The sequence below is a fragment of the Myotis nattereri genome, assembly GCF_964212035.1.
Source record: "Myotis nattereri genome assembly, chromosome: 1".
In the NCBI taxonomy this organism is placed as follows: Eukaryota; Metazoa; Chordata; class Mammalia; order Chiroptera; family Vespertilionidae; genus Myotis; species Myotis nattereri.
In genome coordinates this window covers 91,792,735-91,817,907 of record NC_138075.1, presented here as the reverse complement: position 1 = coordinate 91,817,907, position 25,173 = coordinate 91,792,735, and the positions used below count along the sequence as shown (strand labels likewise).

The 25,173-nt window shown below is 39.3% G+C and overlaps 1 protein-coding gene and 1 pseudogene across 2 annotated transcripts in view; both read right to left on the bottom strand.

Moving 5' to 3' along the window:
- The window catches only part of MIPOL1 (mirror-image polydactyly 1), a 341,867-nt gene that overhangs the window by 76,664 nt on the left and 240,030 nt on the right, over nucleotides 1-25,173 (bottom strand). The gene's annotated exons all lie outside the window — the stretch shown is intronic.
- Nucleotides 5,799-6,262, bottom strand: LOC308530039 (peptidyl-prolyl cis-trans isomerase A-like; annotated as a pseudogene). The gene has a single exon. The product of its transcript is annotated as a peptidyl-prolyl cis-trans isomerase A-like (transcript).

The window sequence follows — 25,173 nt, the reverse complement described above, 5'->3', positions numbered from 1 at the left end:
TGGCCAATGCCTGCATCTTTCCCCGGCCCCAATCGTGTACTGCTGGGGTCCCTCGGCCTGGCCTGCACCCTTTTGCAGTATGGGAACCCTAGGGCAGTGATCAGCAAACCGCGGCTTGTGAGCTACATGCGGCTCTTTGGCCCCTTGAGTGTGGCTCTTCCAGAAGATACCGGCTCTTCCACAAAATACCGACTTCTGTGCATGGGCCATGAAGTTTCAATTGCACTGTACGTGCGCACCCGCACATGGTATTTTGTGGAAGAGCCACACTCAACGGGCCAAGGAGCCGCGGTTTGCCAACCATGGCCTTAGGGGCATGTTGGAAAGCCAGTTTCGGTCCAATCCCGCAGGCCAGGCTGAGGGACCCCACTGGTGCACGAATTCATGCACTGGGTCTTTAGTAATATTATAGTTGCCTATCATATGTCTAAGAAAGCTTTTGGAATTTCTTAAAATTAAAAAAAAATCTTCCATAGGTAAATAAAGTACACATGCTAACATAATTCATTTTTCAATCCATTATTGCTGCTTCTTAATACCTCTGCCTGGTTTCTGAAAGGCAATTCCTTAAAAGGCTGTTTAACCAAAAATACCAAAGGAACAAAGCTTAAGGAAGAAAGAATGAACATCCTGCTACTTGACATTAATCACATTAACTCAGAGTACCTAACAGACAGTTATGGCATTATTCCTAACTGGAAGACACTGAAATTAAAGCTCAGGGCTTTAAAGTTAATGGGAGTTGCACAACCAAACACCGTATGTCAACTTGGTAATATGCCCCTAAGTTATTGTTCATGGATAGTGCCATTCCTCTGCTTAATCAAGAGTTAAAGCATGTGCAGTAATTCCCTATTTTTGTAATATTATTTCTGACAATAAAGATAACAACTACTAGTATGAGAACAGTTTTTAGCTGGCTAAACCTGATGTACTGGTTTTGTTAATAAAAAATTCATGACAATTAATGAAATGGATCTATTAAGACAGTCCCCCAAAGTAGTACAGCTGCCCCACCTACAAATGAACTTCTCATGACCTGTATTATCCAGAAAGAACTGTAGTGACTTGCTCTAAAAAATGTTACACACAAAAGGTTCAAACCAAATCAAAGCATTACTCAGGAGCTGGCAGGATACTTCAAGTGAGGAATGCTTGATATGGCCACTTTCAATCAATTTGCTGTTCATATTCATGAGACTATTTCTGTAATTCATGCTTTTCTACCTTATCAAATTTTAATAAATGCAAATCTACATTAAAATTATTTTAAGATATTAATAACTAACACTTGGCTGTGTTCCAGATGTCATACTTTGTTATTCCAACTGCATTGAAAAGAGAGACTGTTGAGTAGCCATATCTCTTTCTTTTCATCTCAAGCCCTTGGTGGTCAAGTGCTAGGCAAAGAGAACAGACAAAAGAACTTCAGGGTTCATAATGATTTGTTTGATATGCTTTGACAAATACTGGTACAACTAAGCAGAACATTTATTTTATATAGTTTCCCCCTTAAAAACAATCCTTTGCTTTAAGTCATGCTTTGATTTTTAAAATCAGTTGAATGTCAATTCTTTTTCTATTATATACATATACTTTTCTCTCATTAAACAAACCTATGCACAACAATGTGAGTGTACTTAATGCCACTGAACTGCACACTCATCTACTGACCCCCCGAAAAAGCACCAAACTTTAAATAAAGTTGAGGTTTCTAAAATCATTTATCAGAAAATTAAAGATTTAGAAAATATAAAGAAAAATAGGAAAGAATCAGTTCAGAATATACAACATCTGGGAATTAGGAAACCAGAAAGAGACATCAGAAAGAAAAAAGCAGAGGAGAAAACTATCAAATAATCTTAAGAAGTATTTCTCAGAGATGAAAGACAAGAATCTTCAAATTGAAAGCACCTATAAGTATAGAACACAATAAATGAAAGAAGATCCACTCTCTGACACCGCCTTATTAGATTTAAGAATGCCATGCTGGAAAAGATTTAAAATCTTTTATGAGAAGAGTCTACAAAGGAAGACCAATTTGAATCATTTTGAATCAGTTAATGGAAGCAGAAAAAGAAGAGTAATGCCTTACAAGTTTTGAAGAGATGAATGTTTTACATTTGAATTATATATTCAGAAAACTCTACCATCTACCCTTTTTTTTTGGGCGGGGGGTAGTGGGGATAGTTACTTGAACAGGGAATAAAGACGAAAGAATCCGAGAAACAGTGAAACCAACCCAGTAGAGTGGTAGACAGAAATCCTGGATGACAGCTCTGCAGCAGCCTAGAGGGCAGCAATAGGTCCAGCTTATGGCAGGAGTATAGAGGGCTCTGCCGCAAAAGGGAATGACATAAAACAGAAAATAAGAGTGACAAGTTGGGAAAAGCTGAAATAATAAAGCACACGATCCAAGAAAAAGAAAGGTAATTAGAAATTTCAGACAGGATGAAACAACTGTACAAGAAAGTCATGGCTCAAATTAGAAAGACAAAATATGGTATGACTGCAAGTATTTGATGGAGAAGAAAAAATCCTTTTGTCTCAATCCAAAAAACATTCTCTTTTGGCACAGGGGCTGACAAACTCAATCTGAAAAAAAGAACTATAAATCTTGAATACCATATGGCCAGCATGGTCAATAATGTTGCTTCCTATTTTTTCAAAGAGAAAATTTTTAATTCTTAACATCAACATATATATAAAGCAGAAAAATTTCATTAGTAATTCCACTGAAGGACAGGTAGAGAAAAGAGAAAATAAAATTCAAATTCTCTACATTCAACTTGTTGAACACTTGTTACAACAATAAGAGTTCTTTAAATAATCTGTGTTTGTATTTCAGTGTTTTCCAGAAGTCTGCATTTTGTCAGAGCTTATACGACACACATAATTACTTAAAATATAACCTAAGTGTATGTAGTCTTATTTGAGTATTTTGACAAGTATTGGTGGATTATCTTTGTCAAAGATTTTTTTCCATTTTTAAAATTGATATATCAATTGAGATGAAAAGAAAATGGAATGGAGCTATTAATTCTTAGAAATGACTTTGACATGGCGAAAATTTCAGCAACTTGTCTGATCAAGTACTAATGTATGGAATGTAAAAAATACTCCTCGGGTGACAGAAGAAAGAATGTGATCTCGCTGCTATTCCTTTTTTTGTTGGCATAAACCAACAGAAATTATTTTACAGTGATCTTTGAGAATGTCATAAATGAGATAAAAAATGTTAAAGTTAGGTAAATATAAATACCTAAAGAACTTAAACTTGAAGATATAAAGGACCATGTCTGCCATGGAATTTGAACACAGTATATATATTTATTAACAAGTATTAAAGCAAAAACTATGAGTGATGTTCATACATGTGAAAGAATACTGAATTTGAAATTTGAGGTCCTGTTATTCTTTTAGTATAATTAATAGTGCAAAGGAAGACTTTCAGTTCTCTAAGATCCCTTTAGGAAGTTTTATACCCTTGATTAACCATACGCTACTGATTTTAAAAGGCAACAGCACAATAAACAATATTAACTTCCTTGTAAAGATTTTGTCTATTTAATCTGTAAGAAAGAAAGTGAACTATTGAGACTGAAAGCTGCTAATGATTTTGCTAGTTGTTACTAACATGTATTTATTGGCAAATCAATCATTTAAGAAAAAAGTCAATAGTTTAGTCAAATTAAAAGAATTTTCCTGAGAGAGAAGGAAGATGGCTGCCGACGGGAAGGCAGACAGCAAGATAGTGCGTGAGTGAGAGAATGAAGGGAGAGTGTGTGGTCGCACGGGGAGTGTTTGTGAGTTGAGGGACAGCTATACCCTGGGGGACTGTGGGGGATTGCCGGACAGGGTTCCCCTGACCGGGCAGCCCCCACTGCTGCTGAGATCCCTCCCGGAGCGACCGGCTCTGACTCTGAGACCGCACCATCTTGAAGGGGAGAATGGATGTTGTCCGGCCTGAAAATCCCGGGAATCTACAACAATGGCACCGAGCATACAGCTGCGAACCCGGGAACACTGGGCCCCAAGCGGCGCGAGCATGCAGATTCAGAGGAGCTCTGCACCCCTGTACTAAAAGGTCAGATTTCACCTGGGATGAGGTGAGGTCTGTGGTCTGGGCAGGAGAGACAAACACACATGGCCGGAGCTGGAGGATCCAGGGAAGTCTGTGCCCAGAAAACTCCACGGCCATTGGGGCTGGCATGATCCAGGAATGTGGAAGGGGAGCCACAGGGCTGCTAACAGAAGGGAACTCTAAAAAGCAACCCATAGCTGAACTGGGTGCAAAAGGGCGGCCTAAAAATGTTAACAGTGAGCCGCTGCTTAGACCCAAGGGGAAAAGAGACTGCACAGACTTGCTCCGCAGCGCCAGAGTTCACGCACTGACTCTGGCTCTTTTCTCTCTCTCTTTTTTCCCCCTCTTTAAATCCTTGCTTTTGATTACTAAGCCCAATACATAGGATCAGCCAATTGGGGACACTCTAGGAAACTGCAGGGGAAAGTTGATTTTGTGGAACCTGGGGATCAGAGCAGGGGAATAACTATCAGAGAACCAGCTCTGGGGTAACCCATTCCCCCAAACCACTATTAAGTGCCACAGGGAAAACAAAACCTAAACACTAGCTAGAGAGGACCTAAAGACATGGAGGTCAACCCAGAAACACTGCCACCCAGAGGTTGAATCACAAATTGACTCCTGTGTAAACACAAATAAAGGAGCATAAGAAACAAAGAAGTACTGCCGGCTTGAAAATCAGGACTGTGGCCTGCAACAGTGAGGAGCAGTGGAACGCAGGGAACTTCAGTACTGTCCTGACTAGGAAACAGGTGTGCCAAACAGAACAGCAGAGGAAGTGAATGACCTTCACTGCTGCACATTTTTATTTTTATTTCATCTTTTACTTAAGAAACTAAATTTTTTTTCCTCAGTTGATTTTACTTTTTTTTTAAAATATATTTTATTGATTTTTTACAGAGAGGAAGGGAGAGAGATAGAGAGTTAGAAACATCGATGAGAGAGAAACATCGATCAGCTGCCTCCTGCACATCTCCCACTGGGGATGTGCCCGCAACCCAGGTACATGCCCTTGACCGGAATCGAACCTGGGACCCCCCAGTCCGCAGGACGACGCTCTATCCACTGAGCCAAACCGGTTTTGGCAGATTTTACCTTTTTAATTATTACATTTTTATTTTTAATCAGTATTATTACTACTACTATTTTACCTTTTCTTTAAAAAAGTGTCATTTTATTGTATATTTTATTTTGGGATTAGTGTTCTACATTCTATTTTCATCTTTCCTTTAGCATCATTTTACTCTATCTCAACTTTACCTTTATGCCAACACTCTCTTCCTCACTTTTCCCCTTTTGTTGTCCTGTTTCTTTTACCTTATTCCTGCTTTAGATTTTCCCTATTCCTTCTTTTTACCCCCTGTTAAAATTTCACCCTACTTATATATCTAATTTCTAATCCCCTGATCTAAGTCCATACACACCTCACTCTTCTCTTTCTTCACCATCCACATTTTTTTCTCTCTGTCCTTTTGTTGTTGTTTGCTTGATTGTTGATTATATCATTTTTTTATGCTTGTTTGAGAGATTGTTTCACTTTTTCTTTTTGTTTTGTGTTTTGCTTCTGTTTTCCCTTGCCTTGCTTGATATTAGTTGTTGTTTGTAGTTTGCATTCATCTCTAGGTATTTGTAGCTGGCATTTGTTGGGATTAGTGGCTGCTCTATTGGAGTTTTCTCCCCATATAAATAGTTTTTCCACTCTTCTTGGAGTGACCTACTTGCTGGTCTTGCCATTCCTAGACACAAGCACTCCATGGCTGTAACAATATCCATGCCTTCCTTCACCTAGCTGAAGACCAAATGCTTGCCATCCAACCACTCAGTCTTGGCAATGTAGATGAGAAACTGGGAGCCGTTTGTGTTCAGTCCAGCATTTGCCATGGACAAGATGCCAGGACCTGTATGTTTCAGGACAAAGTTCTCATCCTCAAATTTCTCCCCATAGATGGACTTGCCGCCTGTGCCATTGTGGCTTGTGAAGTCACCACCCTGGCACATAAATCCCGGAATAATTCTGTGAAAGCAGGAACCTTTATAACCAATTCCCTTCTCCCCAGTGGTCAGAGCACAGAAGTTTTCTGCCGTCTTTGGAACTTTGTCTGCAAACAGCTCGAAGGAGACATGGCAAAGGGGTTTGCCATCAGCAGTGATGTCGAAGTACACTGTGGGGTTCACCATGGCTGGTCATGGGCGGCTTTGGGGTGGCGGCGTCTGCAAAGCCATATTTTGTGCCTTTGAATCAATGCAGGAGAGAGAGAACTACATAACCAGACACCCGGAGAAGAGAGTTTATGGGGAGACAAAGAAACAGCCCTCATATGAAAGAAAAGGAGGCATCACCAGAAAAGGAAATAAATGAAATGGAGGCTAGCAACCTGTTATAGAAAGAATTCATAGAAAAGGTCATAAGGTGGATAAAAGAATGGAAGACAAATTCAAAAATATGTGTAAGAACCAAGAGGAAATGAAGAAGAACCAAGAAGAAATGAAAAATGACATTGCTGCTATAAAGAACTCAATAGAAAGCATCAACAGTAGACGAGAAGAAGCAGAGGACCGCACGAGTGAGCTAGAAGACAAGGTAGGAAAAAATACCAAAACAGCAACATCTAGAAAAAAAAATTAAAAAGCAGGAGAGCCTAAGAGAACTTTGGGACAACACGAAACAAACAAACATCTGCATAATAGGGGTACCAGAAGGAGAGGAAACTGAGCAAGGAATAGAAAACAAGTTTGAAGAAATAATGATAGAAAACTTCCCTGATATAGGGAAGAAAAAACTCACAGAAATCCAAGAAGCTCACAGAGTCCCAAACAAAATGAACCTGAAAAGACTAATGCCAAGGCACATAATAATTAAATTGGCAACAACCAATGACAAAGTAAGAATCTTAAAAGTGGCCAGAGAGAGATGGAAAGCTACCTACAAAGGATCCTCCATCAGACTAGAGACTGAGTTCTCAACAGAAACACATCAGGCAAGAAGGGAATGGAGTGAAAAATACAAAGTCATGCAAAGGAAGGGTCTGAATCCAAGAATACTGTACCCAGCAAAGTTGTCAATCAAAATTGAGGGTGAAATCAGAAGCTTCACAGATAAAAAAGGACTAAGGGAGTTTATTACCACCAAACCAGCAATGCAGAAAATGCTAAAGGGTCTGCTATAAAAAGAAGAAATAGGAAACGAAGAAGGAACAGAGGGGTAAAGAATAAAAATGGCGAGAAACAAGTACCTATGAATAACAACTTTAAATGTTAATGGATTAAATGCCCCATCAAAAGACATAGGGTAACTGAGTAGATAAGAAAAAATGACCCATATATCTGCTGTCTACAGGAAATCCACCTCAGCAAAAAAGATGCACACAGACTGATGGTGAAGGGATGGAAAAAGGTTTTTCAGGCGAATGGAAATGAATAAAAAGCTGGGGTAGCAATACTTATATCTGACAAATTAGATCTCAAAGTGAAGGCCATAACAAGAGATAAGGAAGGACACTTCACAATACTAAAGGGAGCAATCCAACAAGAAAATATAACTCTGGTAAACATATATGCACCCAACACAGGAGCACCCAAATACATAAAAAAAATTCTGGAGGATATCAAGGGAGAGATTGGCAGCAACACATTGATAGTAGGGGACTTTAACACCCCACTATCACCATTGGACAAATCCTCTAAACAAAAACTCAGCAAAGAAACATCAATCCTAAATGACTCACTAGATTAAATGGAATTAATTGACATCTTCAGAACATTTCACCCCAAAACCACAGAATATACATTCTTCTCAAGAGCACATGGGTCATTTTCAAAGTTAGACCATATATTGGGTCACAGGCAAAGTCCATTCAAATTCATGAAGATAGAAATCATATCAAACATCTCAGATCACAATGGCATAAAACTAGAAATCAACAACAAGAAAAACAATCCAAAAAAAAAAAATCAAACACATGGAGACTAAATAGCATGCTATTACACAATCACTGGGTTACCAGAGAGATCAAAGAAGAAATAAAAACCATCGTGGCAAGAAACTACAATGAAAACACAACAATCCAAAATCTATGGGACACAATGAAAGCAGTCTTGAGAGGGAAGTTCATAGCTCCACAAGCCTACTGCAAAAAAACAAGAAACAATGGTAATAAATTACCTAACCCTACAACTCAAAGCATTAGAAAGAGAGCAACAAGAATAGCCCAGTGTAAGAAGAAGGAAGGAAATAATAAAAATCAGAGTGGAGATAAATGACCTAGAGACCAAAAAAACAATACAAAAGATCAACAAAACCAAGAGCTGGTTCTTTGAAAGCATAAACAAGATTGATGAACCTCTAGCCAGGCTCACCAAGAAGCAAAGAGAGAGGACCCAAATAAACAAAATCAGAGGAGAAATAACAACAGACCCAACAGAAATACAAATGATTGTTAAAATATACTATGAACAACTCTATTCCAACAAACTGGACAACCTGGAGGACATGAACATATTCCTAGAAAAATACAACCTTCCAAAACTCAATCAGGAAGAATCTAAAAATCTCAATAGGCCAATAGCTACAGAAGAAATTGAAATAGTAATCAAAATGCTTCCAGCAAACAGGGAGAAACCAAGATGGCGGCATAGGTAAACACCAGAGATTGCTGCCTCACACAAACAATTCAAAAATACAACTAAAAGACATAATGGACATCATCCAGAACCACAGGAAGGTTGGCTGAGTGGAAATTCTACAACTAGAAGGAAAGAGAAAAGCATACCGACACTCAGAGGAGGTATGGAAGTAAAATACAAAGGTGTGGAGGTGCATGCGGAGAGGGCAGGCGGCTGAGGACATGATTGACTTTTTCAAGCGGGAGGGAGTCTCAGGCTCTGAGCTCCAGTTCCGGGCGAGTCTCTGGGGACCCAGATTCATACGGGAGAAACAGGACTCTCTGGCATCCGTCGGAACTCAAGGGCAGCTTTCTCTCAGAGGCACTAACAGCGATTGCCGGGGCCTCTGAGGACAGGACTGAGAGCAGCCATATTGCTCACCCAGCCTGCCCTGTTGATCTCCTGGGACTTCGCCCCACCCAAGCCCTGCATGGAGGCTTTTGCATATGAAAGGCCAGACCCTTTGTAATCTGAAAATTACTTAACAAACTGCAGCTGACCCAAGGCCCCAGGGCAACTTGCATTGCTTTACAGCTGGCTTCTGCTGGGTAGCCTCAGGCAGAGGCTAGATTAGCACCTCCTTAGAGATCCAAGAGCCAGTGTACACAGTGGTCAGAGTGGGACCATCTAATTACAACTCCTCAGATCTATAAGGGACACACTCAGGAGGCAGACTCAGTGAGCACCAAAGCCCCACTGAAGCAAGTCTTGCCCCATAAGGGTGTCTTCAGCACAGAAGTTCTCCCACCGTAGACACAGCTGATTCTCACAGCCAATTGGCCTGGAGGTCAAATCCTCCCAGTGTTACCTACAACAATCAAGGCTTAACTACAACAAGACTGTGCACAAAGCCCACAGGGGGTGCACCAAGAGTGTCTACCTCAGGTAATTGGGGAGGCTGAGCCACTGGGCCCTATAGGACACTTAGCACAGAAAGCCACTCTATCGACACAGCAAAGCATAAAAGAATGCAGAGACAAAGAAACAAGACACAAATGACAGAAATGGAGGAAAGCAAACTGCTGGATATAGAGTTCAAATCCACACTTTTAAGGTTTTTGAAGAATTTTCTAGAAACTGCCGATAAACTTAATGAGACCCTCAAGAAATCTAGTGAGACCCTCGATGTTGTGATAAAGGACCAACTAGAAATTAAGCATACACAGAATGAAATAAAGAATATTATACAGATTCCCAACAACAGACCAGAGGGTTGCAAGAATCAAGTCAAAGATTTGAAATACGAAGAAGCAAAAAACACCCAACCGGAAAAGAAAAATGAAAAAAGATTCCAAAAATATAAAGATAGTATAAGGAGCCTCTGGGACAGCTTCAAGTGTACCAACATCCGAATTATAGTGGTCCCAGAAGAAGAGAGAGAGCAAGATATTGAAAACCTATTTGAAGAAATGACAGAAAACTTCCCCTATCTGGTGAAAGAAATATACTTACAAGTCCAGGAAGCGCAGAGAACCCCAAACAAAAGGAATCCAAAGAGGACCACACCAAGACACATCATAATTAAAATGCCGAGAGCAAAAGACAAAGAGAGAATCCTAAAAGCAGCAAGAGAAAGTCAGTTACCTACAAGGGAGTACCCATATAACTGTCAGCTGATTTCTCAACAGAAACTTTTCAGGCCAGAAGGGAGTGGCAAGAAATATTCAAAGTGATGAATAGCAAGAACCTACAACCAAGATTACTTTATCCAGCAAAACTATCATTCAGAATTGAAGGTCAGATAAAGAGCTTCACAGATAAGAAAAAGCTAAAGGAGTTCATCACCACCAAACCAGGATTATATGAAATGCTGAAAGGTATCCTTTAAGAAGAGGAAGAAGAAAAAGGTAAAGATACAAATTATGAACAACAAATACACATCTATCAACAAGTGAATCTAAAAATCAAGTGAATAAATAATCTGATGAACAGAATGGACTGGTGATTATAATAGAATCATGGACATAGAAATGGAATGGACTGTCTATTCTTGGGGAGGAAAGAGGTGTGGGGGGTGCGGGAAGAGATTCAACAATAATCGTGCACCTATGGATGAGGACAGTGGGTGGGAAATGAGGGCGGAGGGTGCGGTGGGAACTGGGTGGAGGGGAGTTATGGGGGGAAAAAAGAAAAACCAATGTAATAATGTGAACAATAAAGATTTAATTAAAAAAAATAAATAAAAGATCCACTAAAAAAAAAAAAAAGCTTCCAGCAAACAAAAGCCCAGGACCAGACAGCTTCACAGGGGAGTATTACCAAACATTCAAGGAAGAACTAAAACCTATCCTCCTCAGACTATTCCAAAAAATTCAAGAGGAAGGAACACTTCCAAGCTCATTCTATGAAGCCAGCATCACCCTAATACCAAAACCAGAGAAAGACAACACAATGAAAGAGAATTACAGGCCAATATCCCTCATGAACATAGATGCCAAAATCCTCAACAAAATCTTAGCAAACAGGATCCAGCAGTACATCAGAAAGATCATACACCATGACCAAGTAGGATTTATCCCCAGAGATGCAAGGATGGTACAATACCCACAAATCAATAAACATGATACATCACATAAACATATTGAGAGATAAAAACCACATAGTCATATCAATTGATGCAGAAAAAGCATTTGACAAAATCCAACACCCATTTTTTATGAAAACTTTCAGCAAGGTGGGAATAGAAGGATCATACCTCAACATAATAAAAGCCATATATGACAAACCCACAGCCAACATCATACTCAATGGGCAAAAACTATTTCCTCTAAGAACAGGAACAAGACAGGGATGCCCACTCTCACCACTCTTGTTTGACTTAGTACTGAAAGTATTAGCTATTGTGATTAGACAAGAAGAAGAAATAAAAAGCATCCAAATTGGAAAAGAAGAAGTAAAACTGTCATTATTCGCAGATGACATGATAGTGTACATAAAAAACCCTAAAGACTCCATCAAAAAACTATTAGAGTTAATAAATGAATCCGGCAATGTAGCAGGATACAAAATTAACGCCAAGAAATCTATGGCATTTCTATACAACAATAGTGAACTTACAGAAAGAGAGACTAAAAAAGCAATCCCATTTACCATCACACCAAAAAAATTAAGATACCTAGAAATAAACTTAACTAAGAAGGTAAAAGACCTATATGCGGAAAACTACAGGACACTGAAAAAAGAGATTGAGGAAAACATAAACAGATGGAAGAACATACCATGTTCATGGACTGGTAGAATCAACATTATTAAAATATCTATACTACCCAAGGCAATCTATAGATTCAATGCATTCCCCATTAAAATACCAATGGCATATTTCACAGACCTAGAAAGAACTCTCCAAAAATTCATCTGGAACAAAAAAAGACCCCAAATAGCCACAGCAATCCTGAGAAAGAAGAACAAAGTAGGTGGGATCTCAATACCAGATTTTAAGCTGCATTACAATGCCACTGTTTTCAAAACAGCCTGGTACTGGCACAAGAACAGACATATAGATCAATGGAATAGAACAGAGAACCCAGATATTGACCCGAACCACTATGCTCAATTAATATTTGACAAAGGACGCATGAACATACAATGGAGTCAAGACAGTCTCTTCAATAAACGGTGTTGGGAAAACTGGACAGATACATGCAAAAAAATTAAACTAGACCACCAACTTACACCATACACAAAAATAAACTCCAAATGGATAAAGGACTTAAACATAAGACAGGAAACTATAAAAATACTAGAGGAATCCACAGGCAGCAAAATTTCAGACATATGCAGGAGCAATTTCTCTACCGATCCCGATCCTACAGCAATGGAAACTAAAGAGAAAATAAACAAAGGGACTACATCAGAAGAAAAAGCTTTTGCATAGCAAAAGAAACCATCAACAAAATAACAAGAAAGCCCAATATATGGGAGAATATATTTGCAAATATTATCACTGATAAAGGTTTAATCTCCAACATTTACAAGGAACTCATACAGCTTAATAAAAGGAAGAGAAATGATCCAATCAAAAAATGGGTAACGGACCTAAATAGATACTTTTCAAAAGAGGACATACAGAAGGAAGGTCAAGAGACATATGAAAACATGCTCAAAGTCACTAATTATCCTAGAGGTGCAAATCAAAATGACAATGCGGGTCCATCTCACACCTGCCAGAATGGCAATCATCAACAAATCAACAAATGACAAGTGCTGGCGAGGATGCAGAGAAAAAGGAACCCCCGTGCACTGCTGGTGGGAATGCAGACTGGTGCAGTCACTGTGAAGAACAGTATGGAGTTTCCTCAAAAAACTAAAAATGGAACTGCCATTTGACCCAGTAATCCCACTTCTAGGAATATATCCCAAGAAACTAGAAAGACCAATCAGAAAGGATATATGCACCCCTATGTTCATAGCAGCACAATTCACCATAGCTAAGATTTGGAAATAGCCTAAGTGCCCATCAGCAGATGAGTGGATCAGAAAACCATGGTACATCTACACAATGGAATACTATGCTGCTATAAAAAAGTGGATTTCTTACCATTTTCAGCAACAAATGGTAAGAACTGGAGAGCATTATGCTAAGTGAAATAAGCCAGGGAATGAAAGAAAAATACCACATGATCTCACTCATTTGTGGAAGATAAAGAACATTATAACCTGATGAACAGAAAGATAGATACAGAGGCAGTAAAGCATCGAACAGACTGTCAAATTACAGGGGGAAGGCTGGGGAGTGTTGGGGAGGGGTGAAAGAGATCAACCAAAGGACTTGTATGCATGCATATAAGCACAACCAATGGACAAAAGACACTGGGCGGGGGGTGGGATGAGGGCATGCGACAGGGAGTAGGGGAGGCTGGGGGAAGGTCAATCGGGGGAAAAATGAGATATATGTACTACTATGTGTAATACTTTAAACAATGAAACTTTTTAAAAAAGAATTTTCCTACACAATAGCACTTATTTATAGTAACATTAATTAAAAATAATGTAATTTCCTGCAGGTGACTCAGTACGCACTTTATAGATAAACAACATGATATTAGAACTTAGAAAAAGCAGTGTCAAACTAAGCAGCATAAACAAGACACCCCGATTCACATTCTTGTTTCAGAGTATGTGTTGCCCTCTGCAATACTTCTCCAGTCCTACATCAGCCCACACTGGCTACTGCTGCTATTGCTATGGTAAAGGCTGTCCCCCTTCAAAGGAAGGGGTGCAAGTATGGAAGAATCATAAAGGGCTACTGGACCTAGCTGGGATTTTCTTTCTGTTGTAGTGATTAAAGTAATGACATGAAACATGTTTTGAGAAGCATTTTGTTTACTGATACACTTTTTTTTTGTTTTCTTTTTAAGAGCATATCCAGTTTGCAACCGTGTGATGAGGGAGGTATTCTATAATATAGCCTATTTCTTTAAAAAATCTCTCTATATAAAACCAAGCGACCGGGATGCTAGAACAACTAGAACCACCGAGTGACCAGAATGACCGGTTGCTATGATGCACTGTGGCCGGCCAATCAGCCTGATCAGGGGGCGGCCTCTCCCTGGCTGGCCCCGGGCAGATTGGGGCAGAGGGGGCTGGTCTATCTCCTGTGGCCCCTCCCCATGGCTGGCCTCCCACACCCTGATTGTCCTCAATCGGCCCACCCACCGCACCCCAGCAGGCCAACTGCCCATGGCCCCTCTCCCTGGCTGGCCCCACCCCTAATTGCCCCCCCCCCCGATTGGGGGCAGGGCTGGCCAGCTAACCACTCGCCTGGTCCCTTTGGCCCCCGTTGGGGCTGGCCGGCTGGACTCCACCCATGCACGAATTTGTGCAGCAGGCTTCTAGTCCTATATAACAAAAGGCTAATATGCAAATTGACCAAACAGTGGAATGACCGGTTGCTATGACTGGCAGTGTCCGCCAGGGGGAAGACACTCAATGCAGGAGCTGCTCCCTGGTGTTCAGTGTGCTCCCACAGGGGGAGTGCCACTCAGCCAGAAGCCGGGCTCAAGACTGGTGAGCACAGTGGTGGTGGTGGAAGCCTCTCCTGCCTCTGCAGCAGCGCTAAGGCTGTCCGACTGTAGGCTTAGGCCCAACCCAGTGCATGAATTTTGTGCACTGGGCCTCTAGTTGTTTTATAAAATCAGTCATTAGGAGTCCTGAACTCTGCCTCCAAATCTTGCTCTTCTGCGTCAATGGTCAAGTCAACTTACCCCTTTAGTTCATCGACCAACATTAATCACTGTCTATACACCCATATATTGAAAAGATAGGTACCAACATCTTTTAACTTCTTTGAGCAAAATAGTTGCATTATGCCATTATTATTATTATTATTATTAATGCTCACCTGAGGACATGTTTATTGATTTTAGAGAGAGAAGAAGGGAGAGAGAGAAACATCAATCAGCTATGTCCCAACCAGGGATGAAACCCAAAACTGAACTGGGAATTTAATCCACAACCTTTGGTGTATGGCACATTTTGCTTATATTATTTTAAAAAGATATCTTACTGGAATTAAATATTTGGGTAAATGAATATGTCATATTGACTCTAGCTGCCAGTAAAATGCAAATCAGCTGCATCAACAAATGGTACTGATTATCCACAGGCACATATCATTGTTCTCTTCTTGTTACTTTACTTAACATGTTCTTGTTCTCGCAGCTTCCAATACCTACAACTGCAACGACACAAAGAAATATCTCTAAAATGATTAATTATTTCAGTGCACACATAAGTATATCTGGAAGCTATAACCAGAAAGCTACCTGGACTGATACAGTGAAATCAGGGCACCAGAATCTGTCTAATTAGGTTATTATTTTAAATTAAAACTAAAACAAAGTTTTAGCATCTCCTATCATCTAAACAGTATATATTATATCAGATGCTGGAATAAAAATTAAAATTAAAATAAGACAAAGTCTCTGTTAAGGTAATTCTTTATGAATGATGTGAGATTAGGGTTAATGTTAATTTTTTACATAGTTATCCAGTTTTTCTATCATTATTTGTTGAATAGACTTTCCTTTTCCCTATGAAATGACCTTGTGTTCATTGTTGAAAATAAACAGACCATCTATGTGTGGGACTTTATTTTATTCCCATAATCAATGTGGTGTTCTATCCTTTCATCATTACCAGTGTTCTGATATCTGTGACTTTACAGAATAAATCTTAAAATAAGATAGCATAATTCTTCCTACTGTTTCTTTTATAAAATTCCTTTCATAATTCTAAATCAATTGCATTTCCATATAAATTTTAGAATTTGCTTGTCAATATCTAGAATAAAGACTGATGTAAATTTTATCAGGATAGTGCTAAATACACAGATCAATTTGGAGAGAATTAATATCTTAGCAATATTTAAGACTTAGAAAAGTATTACCATTTATGAACACTATGTATTTCTTCATTTACTTAGTTCTTCCATAATTACTTTCAGCAATCTTTTTAGTTTTCAGGGTAGTGTTAAATTCATTCTTAAATTTTTCATAAAAGACACTATATTTGAAAATTTAATTTTCCAACTGCCTGCTGCTCATAGATAAAAACACAATTGATTTTTGCATGCTGACCTGAATTGACCTACTCTACTATCTTTTGGGAAAATTCCTTAGGATTTTTCATGTATGCAATCATACCCTCAGTGAATAAAGGCACCTTCACTTCTTTTCAAATTTCAAGGATCCTGACTTCCTATAGAAAGCTGAATTGAAATGGTAGATTCGTCCTGGCCTTGTTCTAGATCTTACATAGAAAGCATTGGTTCTTCATCATTAAATATGCTAGCTATATGTTTTCCTCCAGATGTTCTTCGTCAGTCAAATAGAGCAATTGAACTGAATTTTACCATATTTTCTCTGTGTCCATTGAGATGATTTTTTCTTTTATTCTTACATGGTGAATTATACTGATTTTTAAATGTTAAACCAAAGTTGCATTGCCATAAGGTAGTATACTTTTCACCCACTGTAGGATTTGACCTCCCAGTTTTTGTTGAGGACTTTTTGAGTCTATGTTCATGAGGAACATTGACTTATAGTTTCTATTTCTTGTAATGCCTTCACCTGGCCTTTGTATTAATGTAAATTGACATAATCAACTGAGCTGGGAAGTATTCTCTTCTCCTCTAGTTTCTGAAAGAGTGTGTGTTAGAATTGTTATTATCTTCCTTAAATCGTTGAGAAAGCCCAGGAAGACACCTGGGCTTAGAGTTTTATTGTGGAATATTTAAAATTATGAATTCAATTTCTTTAATAGGCTTTGGACTGTTCAGAGTTGCCATTTCTTTTTATGTCAGATATAAGTTTATTTCTAGACTCTCAATTCCATTTCAATTATCTAGATGTCTACCAATACACTAATACCATACTTTCAATTACTGTAGCTTTGTATAGTAAGTTTGTGTGTGTGTGTGTGTGTGTGTGTGTGTGTGTGTGTTTTAAACTTAATTAATTGGGATAACATTGGCTAATAAAATTATATTGGTTTCAGGTGTACAATTCTACACCATCTGTATATTGTATTGTGTGTTCCCCACCCCAAGTCAAGTCTCCTCCCATCATCATTTATCCCTCCTTTATGCTCTTTTACCTGCCCCACCCCCTGTCTATCTGGTAATCACCATACTGTTATCCGTATGTAGTAAGTTTTGAAATCAGGAAATGTGAGTCTGTCTACTTTGTTGTTTTCCAATATTATTTTTGCTGTTCTGAGACCCTGGCAATTCCATATATAATATCTACAAGATACAAACTATACTGAATTCACAAATCAATTTGAAGAGTAGTGCCATCTTAACAATATAGTCTTCTGATCCAAGAACATGGAATATTTTTCCAATTATTTAGATCTTTAATTTCTTTTAACAATGTTATATAGTTCTCAAGGTGTAAATTTGGACTCAAACTGGTCTCAGATGCAAACTGGGACCTTACAGTTACTAGGGACAAAGACCTGCGACCACAGATGCAGATCCACAGACACCAAGAATCCAGATTTCCTGGCTCTGTGAGTTACAGAGCCCAACCCACTCCCCACAGGCTCTGTGCACCGCTATAGCCATAGGAACTGCTGGTCCCAACCCATGCAAGCAGGCCTTCTGCCCACACAGGGTGGCTCCGGCTCTGCTGCCCGAATTTGAGCCTGGACACGTGGACACTGGGAATCTGCTTCCCACAGATCTCTAGCCCCACAACCAGACCCCACCCCCACACAGGGTGGCTCCAGCTCCACTGCCCAAATTTGAGCTTGGGCGCACGGACACTGGGAATTTGCTTCCCGCAGAGGCCAGACGCCACACCCACACAGGGAGGCTCCGGGTTCTCTGCCTGAATTTGAGCCTTGGTGCGTGGACACTGGGAATCTACTTCCCACAGAGCGCAAGCACGTGCCCAGACCCCACGCCCACACAGGGCAGCAGTGCCACCTGAGTTTGATTCCGGGCAAGCACACATGGAAGTGTTTTTCACAGCTCAGGAATGGACCTCCTGCTGACACAGGGCAGCTGTGCAACCCAATCCCCCCAGCAGGCCGGGGACACTGATTCTCAGCGTGAGAGGCAGCACTCAGCACCAGTGACTCTATTTCTCATCACACGTGCCTGGGATCCCTGATTCCCAGTGCATGCACAGTAAGAACCAGTCATTCCAACTCTTGGTGCATGTGCACACAGGGACCCGGATTCTCAGCATGAGGCCGCACTAAGCAACAGAGACTCCAATACTCAATTCTTGGCACGGGCACAGGGGAACTCTGACTCCTGGCATGTGCTGGGGGATTCTGAGTTTTGGCACACACTAGCCAGAACTCTTATCAGCACAGTGCAGGCGGGGTTCCTGATTCTAGGTGCATGCATGAGGCTGCACTGAGCGACGGTGACTCTGATCCTGGGCGAGCGTGCCTCCTACTAACCCATGGCAGCCACACGTCTTGGTGTCGGAAATCTTTGGTGACACTCAGGTGGTGTGAAGCTCCCACTGCACACCACCCAGGCCCACACAACTTGATGTTTGAACCTTCTGGTGATAGTTAGAATGGGGAGACAACAGAATAATCCCCAGAGCAGTGGTTCTCAACCTGTGGGTCGCGACCCCTTTGGGGGTCGAACAAACCTTTCACAGGGGTCGCCTAAGATCCTCGGAAAACATATATAATTACATATTGTTTTTTTGATTAATCACTATGCTTTAATTATATTCAATTTGTAACAATGAAATTGGGGTCAGCACAACTTGAGGAACTATATTAAAGGGTCGCGGCATTAGGAAGGTTGAGAACCACTGCCCAAGAGGAAAGAAAAAGAGAAATCACCAGAAAGGAAATAAGTGAAATGGAGGCATGCTACACGACAGAAAAAGAATTCAGCATAATGGTCGTATAGTTCATACACTGGATGGATGAGAAAATCGATAACTTATGCAAAAATCAGGAAGAAATCAAAAGTGATATAGCTACAATCAAAAACAGCATGGGAGGTTTCAACAGTAGACTAGAAGAAGCAGAGGACCGAATAAGTGAGTTAGAAGATAAGGTAGAGAAGCAAACCCAATCTGAATAGCAACTGGCAAAAAAATTAAAAAGCAAAAGGAGAGCATAAGGAGCTTTGGGACAACACAAAACGAAGTAATATATGTATAATAGGGGTGCCAGAACGACAAGAAGAGCAGCAAGGACTAGAGAATCTATTTGAAGAAATAATGACAGAAAACTTCCCTGACATGGGGAAGAAAAAAGTTACATAAGTACAGAGAGTCTCAAGCAAGATGAATCCCAAATGACCCACACCAAGTCACGTCGTAATTACAATGGCAAATGTTAACAACAAAGAGAGAATCTTAAAGGCTGCAAGAGAGAGAAATAGAGTTAGGATCCCCCATCAGATTATCGAATGATTTCTCAACAGAAACACATCAAGCTAGAAGGGAATGCAAGGAAGTATACAAAGTGATGCAAAGAAAAGGTATGAGTCCAAGAATACTCTATCCAGCAAGACTATCAATCAAAATTGAAGGCGAAATCAGGAACTTCGCCAAAAAAAAAAAAAAAAGGCTGGGGGGGGGGGGTTCATCACTACCAAGCCAGTATTGCAAGAAATGCTAAAGGGAATACTGTAAAAGGAAGAAATAGAAAGGGAGAGAGAAACAAAGGCATAAAGTACAGAAATGGCTACAAACAAGTACCTATCAATAATAACTTTAAAGATCATTGGATTAAATGCTCCATCAAAAGACATCAAGTGACTGAATAAATAAGAAAACAAGACCCATATATATGCAGTCTATAGGAGACCCACCTCAGAACAAGGGACTCACACAAACTGAAGTGAAGGGATGAAAAATATCTACCAGGCAAATGAAAAGGAAAAAAGAGCTGGGGTAGCAATACTTACATCTGACAAAATAGACCTCAAAGTGAAGACCATAACAAGAGACAAGAAAGGCCACTTCATAATTCTAAAAGAATTGATACAACAAGAGGATATAACTCTGGTAAACATTTATGCACCCAATGCAGGATCACCAAATACATAAAAAAAAGCTTCTGGAAGATATCAGGGGAGAGACTGACAGCAACACAATCATAGTAGGAGACTTTAATACCCCATTAACATCAATGGATAAATCCTCTAAACAAAAAATTAGCAAAGAAACATCAATCCTAAACGACTCACTAGATCAGATAGATTAAATTGACATTTTTTAGAACATTCCACCCCAAAACTTCAGAATATATACTGAGTGGCCAGATTATTATGACCACCTGACGTTTGTAGGCAAATTAGCCGTACACTACATCCTATGGGATATGAAAGCCTGTTCGAACACATTTGCTGTCTGCAGTTACCAAGATAAAACATCTCCAATTTGCACAGAAACACAAGGATTGGACAGTTGAGCATTGGAAAAAAGTCATGCAGTCCAATGAATCACGTTTCCAGTTGCATCATGCAGATGGCAGGGTGAGAATTTGGCAGAAACAGCATGAAAGCATGCACCCCACATGCATGAGTACAACCCTTCAAGCTGTTGGGGGCACTTTTATGGTTTGGGACATGTTTTCCTGGCATGATTTGGGCCCTTTAATTTGTGTGGAACAATGTCTGAATAGCACAACATACCTAAGTATCATTGCTGATCAACTTTATCCTATCATGTTGATGGCATATCCCAATGGAGATGGCTTCTTCCAACAAGACAATGTGCCATGCCACGGTGCTTGTATTGTGCAGGAGTGGTTTCAAGAACATGAGGGAGACTTTACCTTGCTTAGGTGGCCCCCACAATCACCAGATATCAATCCAATTGAGCATTTATGGGATGAAGATAAAAGAGCCATCAGGAAGATGGTTTTACAACCATCAAATCTCATAGAACTGGACAGAGCTATTCATCAGGAATGGTGTCAGATTCCTCACATCACCTTTCAACTTCTCATGGAGTCAGTGCCAAGAAGAATCACTGCAGTATTGAAGGTAAAAGGTGGCCCAATGAAGGACTGATGGGGTTATCATAATAATCTGGCCACTTAGTGTATATTCTTCTCAAGCACACAAGGGACATTTTCAAAGATAGACCACATACTGGGACACATGCAAAGACTCTCCAAATTCAAGAGGATTGAAATCATCAGGCATCTTCTCAGATCACAATGGCATAAAATTAGAATTCAACTACAGTAAAAACAATCACAAAAATTCAAACACTTGGGGGCTGATTAACATAATATTAAACAATGAGTGGGTTACCAAAGAGATCAAAGAAGAAATAAAAAACATCCTGGAAACAAATGACAATGAAAACACAACAATCCAAAAATCTATGGGGCACAGTGAAAGCAGTCTTGAGAGGAAAGTTCATAGCATTACAGGCCTAACTCAAAAAACAAGAAAAACTGGTAATTAACCATCTGACTCTGCAACTTGAAGAATTAGAAAGAGAGAAACAAGAAAAGCCCAGTGTGAGCAGAAGGAAGGAAATAATAAAGATCAGAGTGAAGATAAATGACATAGAGACCAAAAAAACAATACAAAATATCAATGAAACCAAGAGCTGGATCTTTGAAAGGATAAACAAGATTGATGAACCTCTAGCAAGGCTCACCAAGAAGCAAAGAGAGAGGACCCAATAAACAAAATCAGAAATGAAAGAGGTGAAATAACAACAGACCCCACAGAAATATGAATTGTTAAAAAATTCTATGAGTAACTCTAGTCCAACAAACTGGTCATCCTAGAAGTCATGGACATAATTCTAGAAAAATACGACATTCCAAAACTCAACTAGGAGGAATAAAAAAATCTGAATAGGCTGATAACTATGGAAGAAATTGAAGCAGTAATCAAAAAACTTCCAACAAACAAAAGCCCTGAACCAGACGGCTTTACAGAGGAGTTTTATCAAACATTCAAAGAAGAAATAAAACCTACCTTCTCAAGACTATTCAAAAAAACTCAAGAGGAAGGAGCACTTCCAAGCTCTTTGTACAAAGCCAGAATTACCCTAATCCCAAAACCAGATAAAGACAATACAAAGAAAGAGAATTACAGGTCAATAACCCTCATGAACATAGATGCTAAAATGCTCAACAAAATTCTAGCAAATCGACTCCAGCATTACATTAGAAATATCATACACCATGACCAAGTGGGATTTATTCTGGGGATGCAGGGATGGTATAATATCTGCAAATCAATAAATTGATACACCACATAAACAAACTGAGAGATAAAAACCATATAATCATATCCATTGATGCAGAAAAAGCATTTGGCAAAATGATACACCTTTTCTTGATAAAAACTCTCAGCAAGGTGGGAATAGAAGGACCATACCTAAACATAATAAAAGCCATATATGACAAGCTCACAACCAGCATCATACTCAATGGGCAAAAACTAAAACCATTTCCCCTAAGAACAGGAACAAGACAGGGATACCCACTCTCACCACTCCTGTTCCTCATAGTACTGGAAGTACTAACCATGGCGATGAGACAAGAAGAAGAAATAAAAGGCATCTAAATTGGAAAAGAAGTAAAACTGTCCTTATTCGCAGATGGCATGATATTGTACATAGAAAACCCCAAGTCTCCATAAAAAAACCACTAGACTTAATAAATAAATTTGGCAATGTAGCAGGATACAAAATTAACACCCAAAAGTCTATGGCTTTTCTATATACCAATGATGAACTCACAGAAGAGGAAATTAAAAAAGCAATCCCATTTACCATTGCAACAAAAAAATTAAGATACCTAGGAATAAACTTAACCAAGGAGACAAAGGACCTGTACTCAAAATTTCAGAACACTAAAAAAAGAGATAGAAGAAGACATGAACAAATGGAAGAATATACCATGTTCATGGATTGGTAGAATTAACATCATTAAAATGTCCATACTACCCAAAGCAATCTATAAATTCAATGCAATCTCCATTAAAATACTAACGGCATACTTCAAAGACCTAGAACAAATTCTCCAAAAATTCATCTGGAATAAAAAAAGACCCCGAATAGCTGCAGCAATCTCAAGAAAGAAAAACAATGTCAGAGGGATCATAATACCAGATATCAAACTCTACTACAAGCCACTGTCCTCAAAACAGCCTGGTACTGGCACAAAAATAGACATATAGACCAGTGGAACAGAACAGAGAACCCAGAAATCGACCCAAGCCATTATGCTCAATTAATATTCGACAAAGGAGGCAAGAGCATACAATGGAGTCAAGACAGTCTCTTCAATAAATGGTACTGGGAAAACTGGACAGATACTTGCAAAAAAATGAAACTAGCCCACCAACTTACACCATACACAAAAATAAACTCAAAATGGATAAAGGATTTAAATATAATATGGGAAACCATAAAAATCTTAGAAGAAGCCATAGGCAGCAAAATAGCAGATATTTGTCGTAGCAATATCTTTACCAATACAGCTCCTAGGGCAATGGAAACTAAAAAGAAAGTAAACAAATGGGACTACATAAAAATAAAAAGCTTCTGCACATCAAAAGAAACCATAGCTGCTTTCAAATGTCTCCACAGTAAAAAAAAATTTGTAAAAAAAAAAATAAAAAAAGTAAAATACAATAAAAAAGTCAACTTTAAAAAACAACAACAGGAAAGCCCACTGCATGGGAGAATATATTTGCCAATGTTATCACGACAAGGGTTTAATCTCCAACATTTACAGGGAACTCATACAACTAAACAAAGGAAGATAAACAATCCAATCAAAAAGGACCTAAATAGACACTTTTCGAAAGAGACCATTCAGAAAGCCAAGAGACATATGAAAACATGCTCAAAGTCACTAATCATCTGAGACATGCAAATCAAAACAACAATGAGGTACCACCTCACACCTGTCAGAATGGCTATCATCAACAAATCAACAAATGGCAAGTGCCTGTGAGGATTTGGAGAAAAAGGAACCCTTCGTGCACTGCTGGTGGGAATGCAGACTGGTGCAGCCATTGTGGAAAACAGTATGGCGTTTCCTCAAAAATTTAAAAATGGAACTCCCATTTGACCCAGTAATACCACTTCTAGGAATACATCCCAAGAAAACAGAAACACCAAACAGAAAGGATATATGCATCCCTATATTCATAGCAGCACAATTTACCATACCTAAGATTTGGAAACAGCCTAAGTGCCCATCAACAGATGAGTGGATTAGAAAACTGTGGTACATCTACACGATGGAATACTACGCTGCTATAAAAAAGAAGGAATTCTTACCATTTGCAACAGCATGGATGGAACTGAAGAGCACTATGCTAAGTGAAATAAGTCAGTCAGTGAAAGAAAAATACCTCATGATCACACTCATTTATGGATAATAAAGAACATTATAAACGGATGATCCAAAATAGATACAGAGGCAGAGAAGCATCAAACAGACTGTCAAGACTGTCAAACTACAGCGGGAACGCTGGGAGGCTGCGGGGGCTGGGGGGAAGTAAGAGATCAACCGAAGTGCTTGTATGCATGCATATAAGCATAACCAATGGAGGCAAGACACTGGGGAAAGGGCTAAGGGAGGCCAAGGGAAGGTCAATGGGGAAAAAAAGGAGATATATGTACTACTATTTGTAATACTTTAAACAATAAAATAAAATTTTAAAAAAACAAAGTGTAAATTTGTACTTCTTTAAAAATTTTATTCCTAAGTATTTCACTTTTTTGATGTTATTATAACATCCCTCCATTGACCCCCTCCACTCCTGCCAGGCCTTCACTGCACTATTTTTTGTGTCCATGGGTTATAGATATATGCATATAAGTTCTGTATATTGATTTTGTATTCTGCAACCTTATCAAACTTAGTAGTTCTAACAGTGTTTTAGTGGATTCATGGGATTTCCTTTCTACATAATTATGTCATGTTATAGTTTTTCTTCTTCTCCAATCTGAAAG